Genomic DNA, 19532 nt, shown 5'->3' with positions numbered 1-19532 from the left:
TCATGATCTCACGGTCCGTGAGTTCGAGCCCCGCGTCGGGCTCTGTGCTGACAGCTCAGAGCCTGGAGCCTGTTTCAGATTCTGTGTCTCCCTCTCTCTGACCCTCCCCCGTTCATGCTCTGTCTCTCTCTGTCTCAAAAATAAATAAACGTTAAAAAAAAATTTTTTTTTAATTAAAAAAAAAAAGAAATTGAATCTAAAATTAATAGCCTTCCCTTCAACAAATGGTATTGGGAAAACTGGACAGCAAAATACAGAAGAATGAACCTGGACCACTTTATTACACCATACACAAAAATAAATTCAAAATGGATGAAAGACCTAAATGTGAGGCAGGAAACCACCAAACTCCTAGAGAACGCAGGCAGCTACCTCTTTGACCTCAGCTGCAGCAACTTCTTACTAGATATGTAAGTGGAGGCAAGGGAAACAAAAGCAAAAAATGAACTATTGGGACTTCATCAAGATAAAAAGCTTCTGCACAGCAAAGGAAACAACAAAACTAAAAGGCAGCCTACAAAATGGGAGACAATATTTGCAAATGACATACCTGATAAAGGGTTAGTATCCAAAATCTATAAAGAACTTCTCAAACTCAACACCCCAAAAAACAAATAACCCAGTTAAGAAATAGGCAAAAGACGTGAATAGACATTTTTCCAAAGAAGACATCCAGATGGCTACAAGACACATGAAAAGATGTCTAACATCACTCATCACCAGGGAAACACAAATCGAAATCATGATGAGATAACACCTCATACCTGTCAGAATGGCTGAAATTAACAACACAAGAAACAAGAAGTGTTAGCAAGGATGCAGAGAAAGCAGAACACTCTTGCACTGCTGATGGGAAGGCAAACTGGTGGACCATTTTGGAAAACAGTATGGAGGTTCCTCAAAAAGTTAAAAGTAGAACTACCCTATGATGCAGCAATGGCACTACTAGGTATTTGCCCACAGGATACAAAAATACAGATTTGAAGGGGTACATGTACCCGATGTATATAGCAGCATTATCAACAGTAGCCAAGTTATGGAAAGAGCCCAAATGTCCATCAACTGATCAGTGGATAAAGAAGAGGTGGTGTGTGTGTGTGTGTGTGTGGGTGGGTGTGTGCGCGCGCGCATGCGCATACACACACGCGCGATGGAATACTACTCATCCATCAAAAGGAATGAAATCTTGCCATTTGCAACAATGTTGATGGAGCTAGAGTGGATTATGCTAAGTGAAATAAGTCAGTCAGAGAAAGACAAAAACCGTATGATTTCACTCATTTGTGGAATTTAAGAAACAAAATAGATGGACATATGGTAAAGGGAAAAAGAGAGAGAGAGGGAAACAAACCATATGAGACTCTTTATTATACAGAACAACCTGAGGGTTGATGGAGGAAGGGAGGTGTTGAGCACTGGCTGTTATAGGTAAGTGATGAATCACTAAATTCTACTCCTGAAAAAAAAATAAGTAAATAAATAAACTGTAAATAAAAAATAAAACAAAACAAAACAAAATTAAATTAAACAAAATTAAGCCTTCCAAAGGAGAAAGTCCAGGCCAAGATGGGTTCACTCGTAAACTATATGAAGCATTTAAAACATATCAATTCTCTAGAATCTCTGTAAGAACATAAAAGCAGAGAGAATTCTTCCTAACTCATTCTATGAGCCAGCATGACTTAAAACCAAACGCCAAATACCAAAACTGGACAAAAACATTAGAAAAAATTGCAAACCAATAATTCTTATGAACACAGACACAAGAGTCTTAAAAAAAAAATTAGCAAAGCAAAGCCAACAATGTATAAAAAGGGTTATATACCATAAACCAGTGGGATTTATCCCAGGAATGCAAGGCTGTTCACGTTACAAAATCAATTAACGTAATCCATAAGGTCAACAAGCTAAAGAAGAAAAATAACATGCTCATATCAATAAATGTAGGAAAAGCATTTGACCAAATCTAACACTGACGCGTGATAAAAACTCAGTAAACTAAGAAAAGAGGGAAACATCCTCAACTCCATAAAGAATATCTGCACAAACCCTACAACTAATATCATACTTAATGGTGAGAAACTTGCAGCTTTTCTTCTGAGATCAGGTATAAGGCAATATTGTACTGAAAGTTCTAGCTAATGACATCAGGCAAGAAAAGGAAATAAGAGGTATATAAACTGGGAAGGAAAAAATAAAATTGTCTTTGTTCATAGATGGTATAACCATCTATGCAGATAATCCAAAATAACCACACAAAAAATTCCTGGAACTAAGAAGCAGCTATAGCAAGATTGCGAGATACAAGGTTAATATACAAAAGGCCATCACTGTCTATATACCAGCAGTGAGCAAGAAGAATTTGAAATTTAAAACCACAACACCCTTTCTTAGCACCTCAAAATAATGAAACATTCAGGTATCCATCTAGCAAAATATGTGCAAGATCTATATGAAGAAAACTGCAAAACTCTGATGAAAGAAACTAAAGAAGAACAAATTAAATGAAGAGATATTCGATGTTGACGGATGGGAAGGCAGTATTGTCAAGAATACAGTGCTTCCCAACTCGATCTATACATTCAATATGTAGAATAAATATAATCCTAATCAAAATCCCAGCAAGTTATTTTGTGAATATCGACAAACTCATTTTAATATTTATATGGAGCCATAAAAACCCCAGAATAGCCAACACAACATTGAGCATGAGACCAAAACTGGAAGACTGTCACCGGCCAACTTCAAGATTACTGAAAATCAAAAATAATCAAGACCAATGTGGAATTGGTGAGAGAATAGATAGATCAATGGAACAGAATAGTAAGCCTAGAAATAGACACATATAAATATGGTTAACTAACCTTTGACAAGGAACAAAGGCAATCCAATGGAGAAAAGATAGTCCTTCCAACAAATGGTTCCAGAACAACTGGATGTCCACGTGGAAAAAACTGATTCTAGACACAGACTTTATATCCTCCACAAGAGTTAACTCAAAATGGATCACGGACCTAAATCTAAAACACAACATTGTAAAACTAGAAAATGACATAGGAAAAAATATAAATGCCTTGGATTTGGCAATGACTTTTTAGCTACAACACCAAAGGCTCAACCCATGAAAGAATTAACTGCTAAGCTGGACTTCATTAAAAAAAAAAAAAAAAAATCCTGTTCTTTGAAGTACATTGTCAAGGAAATGAAAAGACAATCCACAGACTGGGGAAAAGATATTTCAAAAGGCATATCTAATAAAGGGCAGTTTGGCCAAATATAAAAAAAACTTTTTAAAACTCAAGTAAGAAAATAAGCAATCTGATTTTTAAAAAAAAAATTTTTTTTAACCTTTATTTTTTTGAGACATAGAAAGACAGAGCATGAACGGGGAGGGTCAGAGAAAGGGAGACACAGAATCTGAAACAGGCTCCAGGCTCTGAGCTCTCAGCACAGAGCCCGACGTGGGGCTCGAACTCACGGACCGTGAGATCATGACCCAAGCCAAAGTCGGACGTTCAATCGACTGAGCCACCCAGGCACCCCTTTCTTGTTTTTTTTAATTAAAAAAAAATTTTTTTTAACCTTGCAATCTGATTTTTTAAAAATTAGCTAACGACCTTAACAGATACCTCACCAAAAAAGGTACACAGATGGCAAAGAAGCATAGGAAAAGATGCGCCATATCACATGTCATCAGGGAAATGCAAATTAAAACAACAATGAGATACCACCACATACGTATTAGAATGGCCAAAATCTCAAACGCTGACAAATTGTAGCAATGATGTGGAACTCATCAACAGGAAATGTCCATGCAAATGGTACAGCCCCTTTGCACAGGAAGTTTGGCAGTTTCTCACAAAACTAAATACTTTTGGCATATGATCTAGCAATTGCACTTCTTGGCGTTTAATCAAAGGAGTTGAAAACTTATGCCCACACAAAATCCACACAGATGTTTATAGCAGCTTTATTCACAACTGCCAAAACTTGGAAGCAACTAAGAGGTCCTTTGGTAGGTGAACTGATAAATAAACTGTAGTGCATCCACACAATGAAATATTATTCAGTGATTTAAAAAAAAAAGAGTTTTGAAGCCATGAAATGACGTGGAGGAACCCTCCATATTACTAAGTCCATATTACTAAGTGAAAAAAAAAAACAATCTGAAGGGCTACATACTGTTTGATTCCAATTATATGACATTTCAGGAAAGGCAAAACTATAGAAACAGAAAAAAAAATCAGTGGTGATGTCAGGGGTTAGGGGTGAGCAGGCTGAATAAGAAGAACGCAGAGGATTTTTAGGACAGTAAAAATACTCCATATGATAACATAATGATGGATACATGTCATTTTACATTTGCCAAAACCCATAGAATGTACACAAAGACTCATTCCTAAGGTAAGCTATGGGCTTTGGTGCTAATGATGTGTCAGTATAGGTTCCTCAATTGTAGCAAAGGTACCACTCCAGTGGGGAAGGCTGATAATGGGCAAGGCTATGCATCTGTGAGCACAGGGTTACATGGAAAATCTCTGTCCCTGCTAGATATTGCTGTGAACCCAAAACTGGTATAAAGTCTATTAAAAAAAGAATAAGAGGGGCGCCTGGGTGGCTCAGTTGGTGAAGCGGCCGACTTCGGCTCAGGTCATGATCTCACAGCCCGTGAGTTCGAGCCCCGCATTGGGCTCTGTGCTGACGGCTCAGAGTCTGAAGCCTGTTTCGGATTCTGTGTCTCCCTCTCTCTGACCCTACCCCATTCATGCTCTGTCTCTCTCTGTCTCAAAAATAAATAAACGTTAAAAAAAAATTAAAAAAAAAAAAGAATAAGAAAAATGAACAGGGTGTAAAATACCATCTTGTGCATAATGGGAGTCCTAGAAAATATTTGAAGAAATAATGGCCAAAAACTTTCCAAATTTGATAAAAGGAACAAATGTACCCGCCAAAGAAGTCAATAAAGTCCAAAATGATAAAGCCAAAGAAATCCACATTGCAACACCTTATATTCAAATTGTCAAAAGCCAAACACAAAGAGAATATAAATCTAGACAAAAGTTGATTTCTGATCAAAAACCATGGAGACAAGAGGACAGTAGGATAACATTTTTATGGGATGCAGCAAAAGCAGTGCTCAGGGGAAAATTTACTACTGTAAATCTCTACATTAAAAAAGAAGAAAGGGTCCCCTGGGTGGCTCAGTTGGTTAGACGTCTGACTTTGGGTCAGGTCATGATCTCACAGTCTAGGAGTTCAAGCCCCGTGTAGGGCTCTGTACTGACAGCTAAGAGCCTGAAGCCTGCTTCAGATTCTGTGTCTCCCTCTCTCTCTGCCCCTCCCCTGCTCACTCTCTGTCTCAAAAATAAATAAACATTAAACAAATTTTTTTAAGAAGAAAGACTGCAAGCCCATAGCTTAACTTTATGACTTAAGGAATTGGAAAAAGAAGACCAAACTAAACCAAAAGCTAGCAGAAGAGAAAAATAATAATGATTAGAGAGAAATGTGATAGACAACTAGTAAAATCACAGAGAGAATGAATGAAACCAAAAGTTGGTTCTTTGAAAAGATCAACAGAATTGAGAAACCTTTAGCTAAACTAAGGGGAAAAAAGCAAATAACTAAAATCAGAAATAAAAGTAGGGATATTACTACTGGCTTTACAGAAATCAAAAGAATAGTAAAAGAATACTAAGAACAATTATATGCCAACAGCTTATAAGACCTACATGAAAATGGACACATTCCCAGAAAGACACAAATTACCAAAACTCACCCAAGAAGAAATAGAAAATCCAGGTAGGCCTATAGCAAGTACAGAGAATGGTAAACTTCTAGGCATGAAAAACCCAGGACCAGAAGCCTCACTGGTGAATTCTTTCAAACATTTATTAATTTTTTTTTTAATTTTCATTTATTTTTCAGAGAAAGAGAGAGCGGTGGGGCGGGGGGGTGGGGGGGTGGAAGAGCGATGGGAACAGAGGATTCTGAAGCGGGCTCTGTGCTGACAGCCAAGAGCCTGATGCATGGCTCAAACTCACAAACCGTGAGCTCATGACCTGAGCTGAAGTCGGACGCTTAATTGACTGAGCCGCCCAGGTACCCAATTCTCCCAAACATTTAAATTTTTTTTTTTTAACGTTTATTTATTTTTGAGACAGAGAGAGACACAGCATGAATGGGGGAGGGGCAGAGAGAGAGGGAAACACAGAATCGGAAGCAGGCTCCAGGCTCTGAGCCATCACCCCAGAGCCCGACGCGGGGCTCAAACCCGCGGACCGCGAGATCGTGACCTGAGCTGAAGTCGGACGCTTAACCGACTGAGCCACCCAGGCGCCCCTCTCCCAAACATTTAAAGAGAAATTAACAATAATCCTTCTCAAACTCTTCCAAAAAGTAGAAGAAGGAAGACTTCCTACCTCATTCTATGAAGCAAGTATTACCCCAACACCAAAGGCTGACAAAGACACCACACACACAAAAAAACTATAGACCAGTATCCTTTATGAATGTAGATACAAAAATTCTTAACACTAAGATCAGTCACAAAACAAGGAGTCCTACTTCCACCAAAGCTATTCAACATTGTACTGGAGGTTCTGACTAGAGCAATTAGGCAAGAAAAAAAGGAAAGGCATTCACTTAGAAAGGAAGGCATAAAACTATCTCACTGTCACATGATATGATTTTATACACAGGAAATCTCAAAGAATTAAAGGAAAATTACTAGAGCTAATAAATGAATTCAGTCAAGTTTGCAGGGTACAAGACCAACATACAAAAATCCACTGTCTTATTATATATAAACAATAAATAACCTGAAAAGAAAATTTACAAAATAATTCATTTACAACTGCACACAAAAGAATAAAATAGGTACAAATTTAATCAAGGAGGTGAGCAATCTGTACACTGAAAAATATAAAACATTGCTGAAAGCGACGAAAGGATATTTAAATAAATGAAAAGACAACCCATGTTCATGATTGGAAGACTACTGTTAAAATGCTAATACTACCCAAGGCATTCTACATGTTCACTGCAATTGTATCAAAATCCTAGAAGAAAACATACTAGAAAATCTTTGTTACCTTGAATTGGGAGATATGACATCAAAAGCACAATACATAAAAGAACAAATTGGTTAACTAGATGTTATCAAAACTGAAAACTTCTGTTCCTCAAAAGACAGTGTTGGGGTGCCTGGGTGGTTCAGTCAGTTAAGTGTATGACTTTGGCTCAGGTCATGATCTCATGGTTCTTGGGTTAAAGTCCCGCATCGGACTCTGTGCTGACATCTCACAGCCTGGAGCCTGCTTCGGATTCTGTGTCTCCCTCTCTCTCTGCCCCTCCCCTGCTCGCACTCTGTCTGTCTGTCTCTCTCAAAAATAAATAAACATTTAAAAATTAAAAAAAAAAAAAAAAGACACTGTTAAGAGAAACACCAGACAAGTGTATGTAATGGGGGCGGGGGGAGGGGGAGCGGGAATCTTTACAAATCATAGGCCTGAAAAAATATTTGTATTGTGAACATATAAAGAACTCTCATAACTCAAAAATAAGAAAACAACTCAATTTTAAAAGTGGGCAAATGATTTGAACAGACACTTCATCAAATAAGATATATGGATAACAAGCATATGAAAAGTTGTTCAATGGCTTTATCATTAGAGAAATGCAAATTAAATCCACCATGAAGCATTACACCCTTACGAGAATAACTAAAGTTAAATTAAAATTAACACAATACCAGGTGTTAACAAGGTTATTGAGCAAACAGAACTGTCAAATACTGCTTGCAGAACTATAAAATTACTCTTGAAAATATTTTAGTTTCTCAAGATATTAAACATACTCCTGCCATATGATCCATTCATTTACCTCCTAGGTATTTCCCCAAGAGAAAAGGAACTATATGTCCGTACGAGGAATTGTACATAAATGTTCATAGTGGCCATATTTGCAATAGCCCCAAATTGGAAACAACCTAAATGTGCCTACAATGCATGAATGGAGAAACAAATTACGTATATCCATTCAAAGGAATGCTATTTAGCAATGAAAAGCAACACACCATTAATATACACAACTACATAAATGAATCTCAAGATAAGTATATTGAAAGAAGCCAGCCAAAAAAGTACATCATATATGATTTCATTTATATAAAAACTCTGGACAATGAAAATTATAGTGACAGAAAGCAGATCATTGATCACTTGGGAGTGAAAGGACGGGAAGGGCAGGAGGCACAGATTAAAAGGGGCACTAGAGGGGCGCCTGGGTGGCTCAGTCAGTTTAGTGTCCAACTTCAGCTCAGGTCATGATCTCACAGTTTGTGAGTTCGAGCCCCGCGTCAGGCTCTGTGCTGACAGCTTGGAGCCTGGAGCCTGCTTCAGATTCTGTGTCTCCCTCTCTCTCTGTGCCCTCCCCACTCACACTCTTGTCTCTCAAAAATGAATAAATGTTAAAAAAATTTTTTTTAAATAAAAATAAATTTAAAAAAAAGGGGGGCACTAGGAAAAGTGTTGAGGATGATGGATATAGCCACTCTCTTGACTGTGGTGATGGTTTCACAGTGTAAACATAAGTCCAAAGATATAAAATTGTGTACTTACAAACATGTGCTTCGTTGTGTTTCAACTGTTGTGCAAAAAAAAAGTTGTTTCAAGAAAAAAAATTCACGGACAACAGGCCAGCCTTTTAGAATATGCATTTTTAGGGGACACTATTCTCAGGGAGAAAACTTCAGCAAGCCAGAGATAACTGCATAAATTGTGGCAATAGGATCTATAATGAGCAATGAAACTGTAACTATAGAATTGAGACTAAAATAAATATGGGAATTATGCTAACATATTTTTGTAGTCTCCTAGAATCCATTCCCTTCCCAGTGTGACTTTGCAGCTGGTTCTCTGACTTGCTTTGGCCAATGGAATGTGCAAGGAATGATAGTTTGGAGTTGCTTCTGCTCATTATTCTTTAATTTCTTCTGTCATCATGAGGGGAATATGATCTGGCCAACCCATGGTCCAAGGAAGATTACAGAGCAGGACCAACTTTCACCTTGAAACCAAATCCACCTAAACTGAGTCTATATTAATTATCCTTCAAATACATGACAGAGAATAAATGTTTCTTCTGTAAGCCAGTGAGTTTGGGGTGGTTCATTATGCAATATGATTACAGTAATAGCTATTGGATACATACAAATATATACTACGATGTATTAACTCTATATTGAAATGAGTAATTAACATATGTTTGTTGTGGTGGAGAAAAGGGAGAAAAGTAAAAGATAGGGAAGGTATGCAACCTTATTTTTACTCATCAAAATTTATCAGATTAAGTTGACAAATCAAGTGATAGATGTTCAACTATATCTAAAACTACAAAGATAAATATGAAGAGAATATGACTGGGGCTCCTGGGTGGCTCAGTCGGTTAAGCGTCTGGCTTCAGCTCAGGTCAATTTTCACAATTCGTGAGTTTGAGCCCCGCATCGGGCTCTGTGCTGACAGCTCAGAGCATGAAGCCTGCTCCGGATTCTGTGTCTCCCTCTTTGGAAGAAACTAAAGAAAGAAGAAATGGAGGACTAAAGAAATTATACAAACGTATAGTTATAAGAGTAACTAACTGAACAAAAATAAAATTCCTAAATTATAAAATGAAATATATTATAAAACAAAGAGCACTATGGTGAAAGATATGTTGAGATATCAAACAGAAAGCATGATATATAATAACAATATTAAATCCAAATACGTATATATTATTAATGGATATAAATATGTTAAACAGGGTGCCGGGGTGGCTCAGTCATCTAAGCCACTGGTTTGGGCTCAGATCATGATCTCACAATTCATGGGATTGAGTCCTGCGTTGGGCTCTATGCTGACAGCATGGCGCCCACTTAGGATTCTCTCTCTCTCCATCTCTCTCTGCCCCCTACCGCCTCTCTCTCAAAATAAATAAATAAACTTTACAAAATAAATGTGTTAAACTATTGTAGTAAAAGAAAAAAAATCTGATTATATCCTAAAGCAAAGACTAGTTTTTGCTGTAATCCTATGACACACCTAATAGAATGTAATTCAGAGAGGTGAAAATTAAAAGGGTAAGTAAAGGTACACTATGATGTTACAACTAAACAAAAACCACTATCACAACAAAAACCAGGATCGTGATGTCAGTATCAGCATAATTTGAACTGAGGACAAAGTGATGACCACTTCATTATGATAAAGAGACAACCATGAATATCTGTGAATCAAATAATGAAGTATCACCTATAAAAAAAAGAGATAGAAGAAATAAAATCATAGTTGGGGTGGGAAATGTTAACTGACCTCTTGAAACCCATGACACATAAAGAGGGGGGAAATAGAAAAACTTAAGTGACATTACTATTTTTTTAAATTTTTTAAAGACATTTATTTATTATTGAGAGACAGAGAGAGACAAAGCATGAGCAGGGGAGGGGCCAAGAGACAGGGAGACACAGAATCTGAAGCAGGCTCCGGGCTCTGAGCTGTCAGCACAGCTGCCCGATGCAGGGCTCGAACTCACAAACCACGAGATCATGACCTGAGCCGAAGTTGGACGCTCAACGGATGGAGCCACCCAGGCGCCCCATTAAATGACATTACTATTAAGGTGGTTCCAATAGATCCATTAACCCTGATATTATGAACACAGAAACTATACCTCCTTTTTAAATACTCGTGGAACATTCTCTAAAGGAAACCATATAGATTTCAAAGAAAACCTAAAAAATAATCTCCAAATGAGAAACAATGCAAAAACATACTCTGATCTGGAAAAAGTCTTAAATACCCAAGTTCAGAAAAAAGAATAAAATAAGTATCAAATGTAACAAGTTAGGAAAAGATGAAGAGGGGCGGCTAATGAGTATAGGATGACAAAAGTCCAAAATTAGATTGTGGTGATGGTTACATGACCCCGTGAATATAATAAAAACACTGAATTGTGAACTTTAAAGGGATTAATTGTAGAGTATGTGAATTATATCTCAATTAAGCCGTTAAAAGAAGGATTTAAGAATAATACAATTGGGTAGGAAGAAATGAGATTTAAAAGTCAATAAAATAGATAAACTATTAGGTAATATAATCAAGAAAAAATTGAGGACATTTAACACAAAATAAGATATAAAGGGAACATCCTATGGCAACAAAGCTAACCTCCCTAAAAACACTGGATGTTTCTTCCCTTAGTGGAATTGTACCAACCCCTTAAAGAAAGGTAATTTCAGTTTTATCTACTTAAGACCATAGAAAAGGAAACTTTCTTTTTTTTTTTTGAAAAAGAAACTTTCTAATTAATTTTGTATAAAGTGATTATGCCCAAACTCAGAAAAGACTAAGAAATGTTCAAGACTTTTTTGAAGAAGCACTTTTACAAAATAATAATAATAATAATAATAATAAATAGAATAAGGAGGGATATCATAGTGTGAAACTGAATAAAGAAAACCTAATTCAAAGTGGAGTCACGAAGCAATGAAGGAAGGGTTCTCATGTCTGTGCCACTGGTCATAGCTGACTTTACATACACCAGAAGATTTTCTCCTCACCCAGCAACAACCCAGCCAATGAGAAATTGGCACAACCCTGAACTCTTGCTCTCCTCTGATATATTTTTGTTCAAAGCAACCCCTCCAAACTTTCTCCTTTCCTCTATAAAAGGATAATCTCCTCCCTTGTTCTTTGGACTTGCCTAGGGATCCCCAAGATTTGCTCCTCCTCAATTCTTCAGCTATTCCCAAATAAGGTTGATTTTGTTGGTTCAACTGCTCACCTTCTTCTTTTAATGGATGACATTTCTTGGTGTTACCAATGGGATCCAAAGGAGATAAACCCTTGAGAACTACCCACAGGACCCACCTGAGCCCCTTGTGTTCTTCACAAGGTGCAGTCTTCTTCCCTTTGGGTTTGGTTAAGTCTCCTCTTGGATTCAAGCTCTCTCCTTTTGGTCAAGCTTTTGGACTTTATTTGGGACCTCTTTTCATGAAAGTACCACCCTTCCTGCTGATTTTCTTTTTGTTTTCTAAATTTCTGTCTTCCTCCTCCTCTTCTTCTTCTTCTTCTTCTTCTTCTTCTTCTTCTTCTTCTTCAGTTTGTTTATCTTGAGAGGTGAGAGAAGAGGCAGGGAGCGAGGGAGAGAGAATCCCAAGCAGGCTCTGTGCTGTCAGCATGGAGCCTGATGCGGGGATTTGATCTCAAGAACTGTAAGATCATGACCTGAGCTGAAACTGAGAATTGGATGCATAACCAACTGAGCCACCCAGGTACCTCTGTTTTGTTATTGTTGTTCTGGTTGCATTCTGAGCTCTCCAAGTTTACTGTGCATACTTGGTCTCTATTTCTGTTTATTCCCTTCTGTTTCTGTTTCTATTTGTTGAAGTTTCTTAGCAAGTCACCCATCCTATTCAAAAGGGGTGGGAAAACATATAATTCCTGGTGTTGTAAAACAGCTGTTGGAAAACAGGGCCCCTTGTGGTATATTTTAGAGAATCCAAAGGCAAGATAGGCTCCACCTAATCCTTGGACCAGGTTCTTGTGCCTTTCTGAAAAATGGGTAAAGTTTTGGATACTTTGGAATTTTATTTTATTATTATTATTTTTAATGTTTTATTTATTTTTGAGACAGAAAGAGACAGAGCATGAGCAGGGGAGGGGCAGAGATAGAGGGGAGACACAGAATCAGAAGCACGCTCCGGGCTCTGAACTGTCAGCACAGAGCCCAATGCAGGGCTTGAACTCACGAACCGTGAGATCAGGACCTGAGCCGAAGTTGGATGCTCAACCGACTGAGCCACCCAGGCGCCCCGCTTTGGAATTTTAATGGCCATTCTGGGGAAACTTTCTTTTAGATAAATCCACCATTTAAGGTGATCCATGAAAAGAGAAGATCCTACATATTTCGGCAACAATGAAATGCATTCCTAGATCGGTAGCAGAAGGTCTAAAAGACAAAATGACTCCAAAAACAGCTCTAACAGGAACCTTGTAGCATACAAATGCAAAATCTTTAGTAAAAAACATTGGCCATCTAAGGAGGTAAACTTAACTTAGGCCATCTGCCAGAAACATAATTGGGATCCAACTATTCTTTTGAGTTTTGTACCTGAGATATAACTAAAAATTTTAAAACAAAAGTTATAAGATTTCCGTGTCTGCCTATATATTATGCATGTCTATGTATGTATATTATAGATATGTGATATTTTCCTACCTCTGGATGGTATTGCCAAAATTAATTTGTTAATGACTCCTTTTTATTGGCTTCAAAACAATAAATACTTATATAAATGAAGTAGACTAACCCAAATGTTTTTTGAGTTCACATGGTCTGAGATAAACTAAAAGCTGGTTTAAGTTTGTCGGTTTCGTAAAAACAAGCATGTCTTCTACCCTATGACCCAGCAATAGCACTGCTAGGAATTTACCCAACGGATACAGGAGTGCTGATGCATAGGGTCACATGTACCCCAATGTTTATAGCAGCACTTTCAACAGTAGCCAAATTATGGAAAGAGCCTAAATGTCCATCAACTGATGAATGGATAAAGAAGTTGTGGTTTATATATACAATGGAATACCACTTGGCAATGAGAAAGAATGAAATCTGGCCATTTGCAGCAACGTGGATGGACCTGGAGGGTATTATGCTAAGTGAAGTAAGTCAGGCAGAGAAAGACAGATACCATATGTTTTCACTCTTATGTGGATCCAGAGAAACTTAACAGAAGACCATGGGGGAGGGGAAGGGGGAAAAAAAGTTAGAGATGGAGAGAGCCAAACCATAAGAGACTCTTTTTTTTAAAAAATTTTTTTTTCCAACGTTTTTTTTTTTTTAATTTATTTTTGGGACAGAGAGAGACAGAGCATGAAATGGACCTGGAGGGTATTATGCTAAGTGAAGTAAGTCAGGCAGAGAAAGACAGATACCATATGTTTTCACTCTTATGTGGATCCAGAGAAACTTAACAGAAGACCATGGGGGAGGGGAAGGGGGAAAAAAAGTTAGAGATGGAGAGAGCCAAACCATAAGAGACTCTTTTTTTTAAAAAATTTTTTTTTCCAACGTTTTTTTTTTTTTAATTTATTTTTGGGACAGAGAGAGACAGAGCATGAACGGGGGAGGGGCAGAGAGAGAGGGAGACACAGAATGGGAAACAGGCTCCAGGCTCCAGGCTCCAGGCTCCGAGCCATCAGCCCAGAGCCTGACGCGGGGCTCGAACTCACGGACCGCGAGATCGTGACCTGGCTGAAGTTGGACGCTTAACCGACTGCGCCACCCAGGCGCCCCCATAAGAGACTCTTAAAAACTGAGACTAAACTGAGCATTGATGGGGGGTGGGAGGGAGGGGAGGGTGGGTGATAGGCATTGAGGAGGACACCTGTTGGGATGAGCACTGGGTGTTGTATGGAAACCAATTTGACAATAAATTTCATATTAAAAAAAACAATTTGATATTTTTATACCTCTGGATGGTAGTGCCAAAATTAACTCTTCAGAGTCATCAACATTAAATATAATGCAAATAAATCACTGTAATTCTACTTGGGTTTATTAAGTCAAATAAGTTCATCTTACCTCAATTGCAAAGTTTGTCAGCAGGAAAATTCCCTGGAAATGATGGCTGATCTTGTCTAATGTCTCGTTAAGCTTTTGTGAGTAATCTAAACATAATTTGGGGGAACAAAGGATTTAGATAGATGAAATGGAATAAGAATTTTTAAGTTGCGATAATTGTTTTATGGTATGCGTGCTTAAAAAATACCTTCCCCAAATATTTTTGGTAACTTGAAACTTTTAGAACTTTGCTAAGTTAAATTAAATGATGGAACTTCATTGAGTATCTGGATCATTTTCCAAACAAGATAAAATTCTAAAGCATTAATTACTGAATATAGGTTTCTCTACTATTGATTTTCTATTTCAGAGAAACTAAAGGTAAATTTGGGTCTGTAAGTAATGATGTCTTGTGCCACATTGAAAGAGTATACTAGTTAAAAGAGCATATGCTTCCAGAACTGTATTTATAAATGAAATACATGAAATGTATAAATACATGAAATGTATTTATAAATTTGTCAGTCCATTATTGCTTACTTCTTAGTTTTCAGAAAGAAATTTTTTGCATGGTTAAGACTGAAATGGATTTATTTAAGTTTAAAAAAAGAGAAAGAATTTTAGTATCAAAAGTATACTGGTACAGAATTAAAATTTGTCTTTTCTATTAAAAGGACAAAGTTTTCTTAGATTATTTTTTTGCTATTAATAAGAAATTATAAACAAAGTTTCTGTACCTTCAATGTAATCTCCCTAGGAAACAAAGAATCTGTGTTTTATCTTTATCAGGTCTTTGATTACATAGGGAAAGAGTCTTTTCTATTAAAAGGAGCTAAGGCTTTTTGCAACTAGGTAACCTTCTGTGTTTGCCTTTAAAATGTTTTTGTCATTTTGGTTAAATGGATAATTATGTCTTGTTTCATAATTTTCTGTGGTCCTATTTGGTCAAGTGTTAAAGTCTTTTTATATTTTTGACAAACTTCCCAAAATTCTGGTTGAAATCTTTTTGACCTTGAACTATCTTGTGTGTTTCCAGAGGGTTCCTAGAACATCTCAAAGGATTTGTTCTCTCTCCCTACAAAAAAGGGAAATGTTAAACTGATTAGGCTTATTTAATATGTTAAATTACATAAGAAGCTTGTCAAATAAGAAGTAATACTAAACCTTATTTACCTTATATTTGTATATGTATATGTAATTATGTGCTCCAAAATTTATATGAAATCCTTAAAATTCTGATATGTCCTGACATCTTATCAGTCATAATTTAAAAATATATGTCACAGAAATAAGCAAGTTTTCTTGTCAATTCCATTGTAATGAACTGTTCATCAGATCTTTAATAATAGGCATTTTTAAGTCTTTTGTCATTTATACCCAGTTATTGTTTTACTCTGATGCTTTTGCAAATGTATTTCATCTAAGGAGAAATTCATGAAAAGGACTCTGACAAGTACTGTAGAATACAGGTCTCTGAAAGCTTTAGGATCATATAACTAGGTTGAAGAAAATGTTTTCTCTTAAGCGATCTATGACTTACAACAATTATGTAAAATCTTTGTGAACAAAGATGAAATGATTTTTTTTCTTCCTAACTGATCCCTCCAGAATTCAGACACTTGAGTACTTTTTCTCATGGCAGTATAGTTATTTGCAGAAGTTCAGTAAGAATCTGTTCTCCTTGTAAACAGGCCACTGCTACCTCCGTGGCTAAGATCCTGTTAGAAAGGATCATTCTTACTAGGGGAACCCCTCTTCCCCCCACCTTTGAACTTCCTAGTGATCGGGGAACCCACTTTACTAGTCAGGTGCTTCAACAAATTTGCGCTGTTTGGCCAGTTTTACAACACGTTCACGGTGCCTACCACCCTCAATTTTCAAAACTAGTTGAATTACTAATTCATCATTAAGACTCAATTAGCAAAATTTGTAGAAACCCTTCAAATTCCCTGGACAAAAGCACTGTCATTGGTTTTTCTGAATCTCAGATCCGCCCCTTTTGAAACTGGTAAACTCCCTTTTTTGAGATAATCACAGGATGCCCAATGTACTTAACTAGTTCCTGCTTTTTTTGATCCACAGCTGATAAAAGGGGATATACTTCAGTTTTGCAAAGGTCCAATAAAATCCTTAAAGAATGATCATACTTAGTAGAACAATCTTTCCACAGTGAGCTCCCAGGAGACAAAGCCATTAGACCTCATAATCTGCAGCCTGGAGATTTCATCTCCTAGGAAAGAAGCCTTCAGAAAGATTCCCTCCAATCAGGCTGCCTGGAAGGGACTTTACCAGGAATTTAAGCAAATGGCAGCTGAGCCAGACAGCTTTCCCAAAATGATAGGACTAGGCCTGTTTACTTTTTCTTGCTATTCTCACCTTACTTTCCTTCTCTCCTCCTTGGAAAGGCAATGCTCTTATCCACATTTCCCAATCTATTTCAAAAGGGGCAAATCTTTCTGACTGTTGGATCTGCCACCAGAAACTCCAATCTATTCACGATGTCAGAGACCCCTTGCTTTTACAAGTAACTGATTTCTCCTTAGTCTCAAATGTCATTCCTGAGTACACCCACAAGCCTTTGGATGTTACCTATGGGGTTAGGATACTACGGCCAGGTGTTCCCCTACTTTATTTCAACCTTTCCCCAGTAATAACCACATTAGCTCAAATAGACACCTCCACCTTTGCCAATCATACAACCTTTGCTTCCTCCCAACCCGTGTCTTTTCCTTGCTTAAATATGATCTATTCCCTGTATCCAAAGGAAATACAGATGGACTAACTCCTCTTTGCAAGGCTTCTAGAAAACACCACTTTAGAATGGGATGGTACCTCACAGAATGTCATCCTAATTCCCCTGACCCCTGGCTTGAAAAGTTCAATCAGGAAATTCCAGCTAATGAATCTATCAACAACCAGGTCTTAGCTGAAGTCCTCTGTGCTCCATCTGGTTTCATTTTTGTCTGCAGTGGATAGCATTTTCATGGGTATATGAATGTTTAGATAGCTGGTGAACTGGACGCCAATGCTTATTGGGACATCTAACCATCCTTGATGACATGCATAACAAACCAAAAGCCTTCCATTGGTTCAGCCATTGAACCACCATGGCTGCCTTGAATGGGAACTTCAAGAGGCATTCATGACTCCATAGGGAAAGCTTTTCTTCTTTGGGTTGCGGTAAATACCAATGAGCACCTGATCAGAAATCTCTCCCTAACATTAGAAGAGCTAGCCAATTCCACACCAAAGCAGTAGCAGGCCGACAATGATCATTTGACTCATTGGCTAATTGCTTCGCCCTTGATTACCTGCTGAACAAGGAGGCATTTGCGCAATGGCAAACACCGTCTGTTGCGCCTTATAAATGCCTCTAGAGAGGTAGAAACTCAATTACACAAGATCAGGGAACAACTGCACTGGTTACAACAAATTTCACCTGACTTCCCTGGTCCTTTGGTTTGTTCAGTTGGCTACCTTCAAATTTGGGTCATGGTTTAGAACCATTATACAAATTGGATTTGTCATGCTACTTTTAATTCTGTTTTGCATAATTATTTTTAAACTTGTTGTTTGTCAAATCTCTCCAGAGGTGATGCATCAAATGGAATGATGTTAGCTTAACATTTTGAGATGATTTCAAAGCTTAAAATCTAGACAAGGTATGACCTTAAGAGGGGAAAATGCCTGACAGCCCCTCCTTCTACCTTCTTTCTTGTTCAAATGTGGTTTCTATGGTTTTTATCACCACCTGCTCTCCCTGCAACATGGGACACGACTCCAAGGAAAAGTCCTTCCTGGCACTAAGTGACACTGATAGACAAAAATGTTTAATTAAGTAAATAAGTAACCAAATGCTTGAGCAGCAATTGTCTCAAGGAAAGATCTTGGTCAAAAGAGGGAGATGTGAAAATGAATAAAGGAAACCTAATTCAAAATGGAGAAGGGAATCAATGAAGAGGGTGTTCGCAGGTACCACTCTTGGCAGCCTACCTTACATACTTCAGCAGGACGAAGCTCACTTTACATACCCCAGCAGGAAGGAAGATTTTCCTCTCGCTTGGCAACTACTCAGCCAATGAGAAGTTGCCACAACCTCAAACTCTTGCTCTCCTTAATGAACTTTGGTTCAAGACAACCCCTTCCAACCTCTTCCTTTCCTCTTAAAGGACGCTTTCTTCTTTCTTCTTCAGACCTGCCTGTGGTTCACCATCGTTTGCAACTCCTCTGCTATTCCTGAATAAACTCAATTTTTCTGGCTATTCGCTTACCTTTTTCTTTTAACGATTGACAATAGTCCTGAATGGGAAGGCAGTTTTGTAAATATGTCAACTATCTTCCCAATTAATCTTTTAATTGAATACATTTATGACCAAAATCTTAAAAGAATTTGCAATGCAATTTGACAAATCCTTAAAAAACATTTTTAGTGTGGAATTTGTGAAATATATTGAAAACTGGAATAATGGTTTAATGTATCCATCACCTAGCTTCAATAACTACTAATACATGGTCGATCCTGGATAGTCAACTTTTTTTTTTTTTTTTAAATATGGAACGCTTCACAAATTTCGTGTCATCCTTGCGCAGGGGCCATGCTAATCTTCTCTGTATCATTCCAATTTTAGTATATGTGCTGCCGAAGCGAGCACTGGATAGTCAACTTTTAAGTTCATCTAAAGAGTTATTAAACAGTCATGAAGTTTTAAAAAGACCACAGAGGGGACGAACTTCTCTTATTTTTAGCTAATGGAGCTATTGTAGAGAGGCCTTAAACAGATTCATGTTTTTGAGGAAATTTAGAACATGAGAAAGGTACGGTTTCACAGACCGGGTTGCTCAGTCCGTTGGGCATTCAACTCTTGATTTCTGCTCAGGTTATGATCCCAGGGTCGTGGGATAGAGCCCTGCGTCAGGCTCAGTGCTGA

General features: G+C 37.6%; 1 long non-coding RNA gene and 1 other non-coding gene across 3 annotated transcripts in view; both read right to left on the bottom strand.

Moving 5' to 3' along the window:
• The window catches only part of LOC131506567 (uncharacterized), a 33439-nt gene that overhangs the window by 12816 nt on the left and 1091 nt on the right, over nucleotides 1-19532 (bottom strand). For both annotated transcript variants that reach the window (XR_009259036.1, XR_009259037.1), the window contains exon 2: nucleotides 14626-14711. This is a non-coding gene — a long non-coding RNA (uncharacterized LOC131506567). The remainder of the gene's footprint in view (nucleotides 1-14625; nucleotides 14712-19532) is intronic.
• LOC131508153 (U6 spliceosomal RNA) lies at nucleotides 19151-19256 on the bottom strand. The gene has a single exon (XR_009259864.1). It is a non-coding gene; the product is annotated as a U6 spliceosomal RNA (small nuclear RNA).

Source organism: Neofelis nebulosa, chromosome 3, assembly GCF_028018385.1.
Source record: "Neofelis nebulosa isolate mNeoNeb1 chromosome 3, mNeoNeb1.pri, whole genome shotgun sequence".
Classification (NCBI taxonomy): Eukaryota; Metazoa; Chordata; class Mammalia; order Carnivora; family Felidae; genus Neofelis; species Neofelis nebulosa.
Note: the sequence above shows the minus strand (reverse complement) of the source record. Positions and strands in the feature narration are given on the sequence as shown.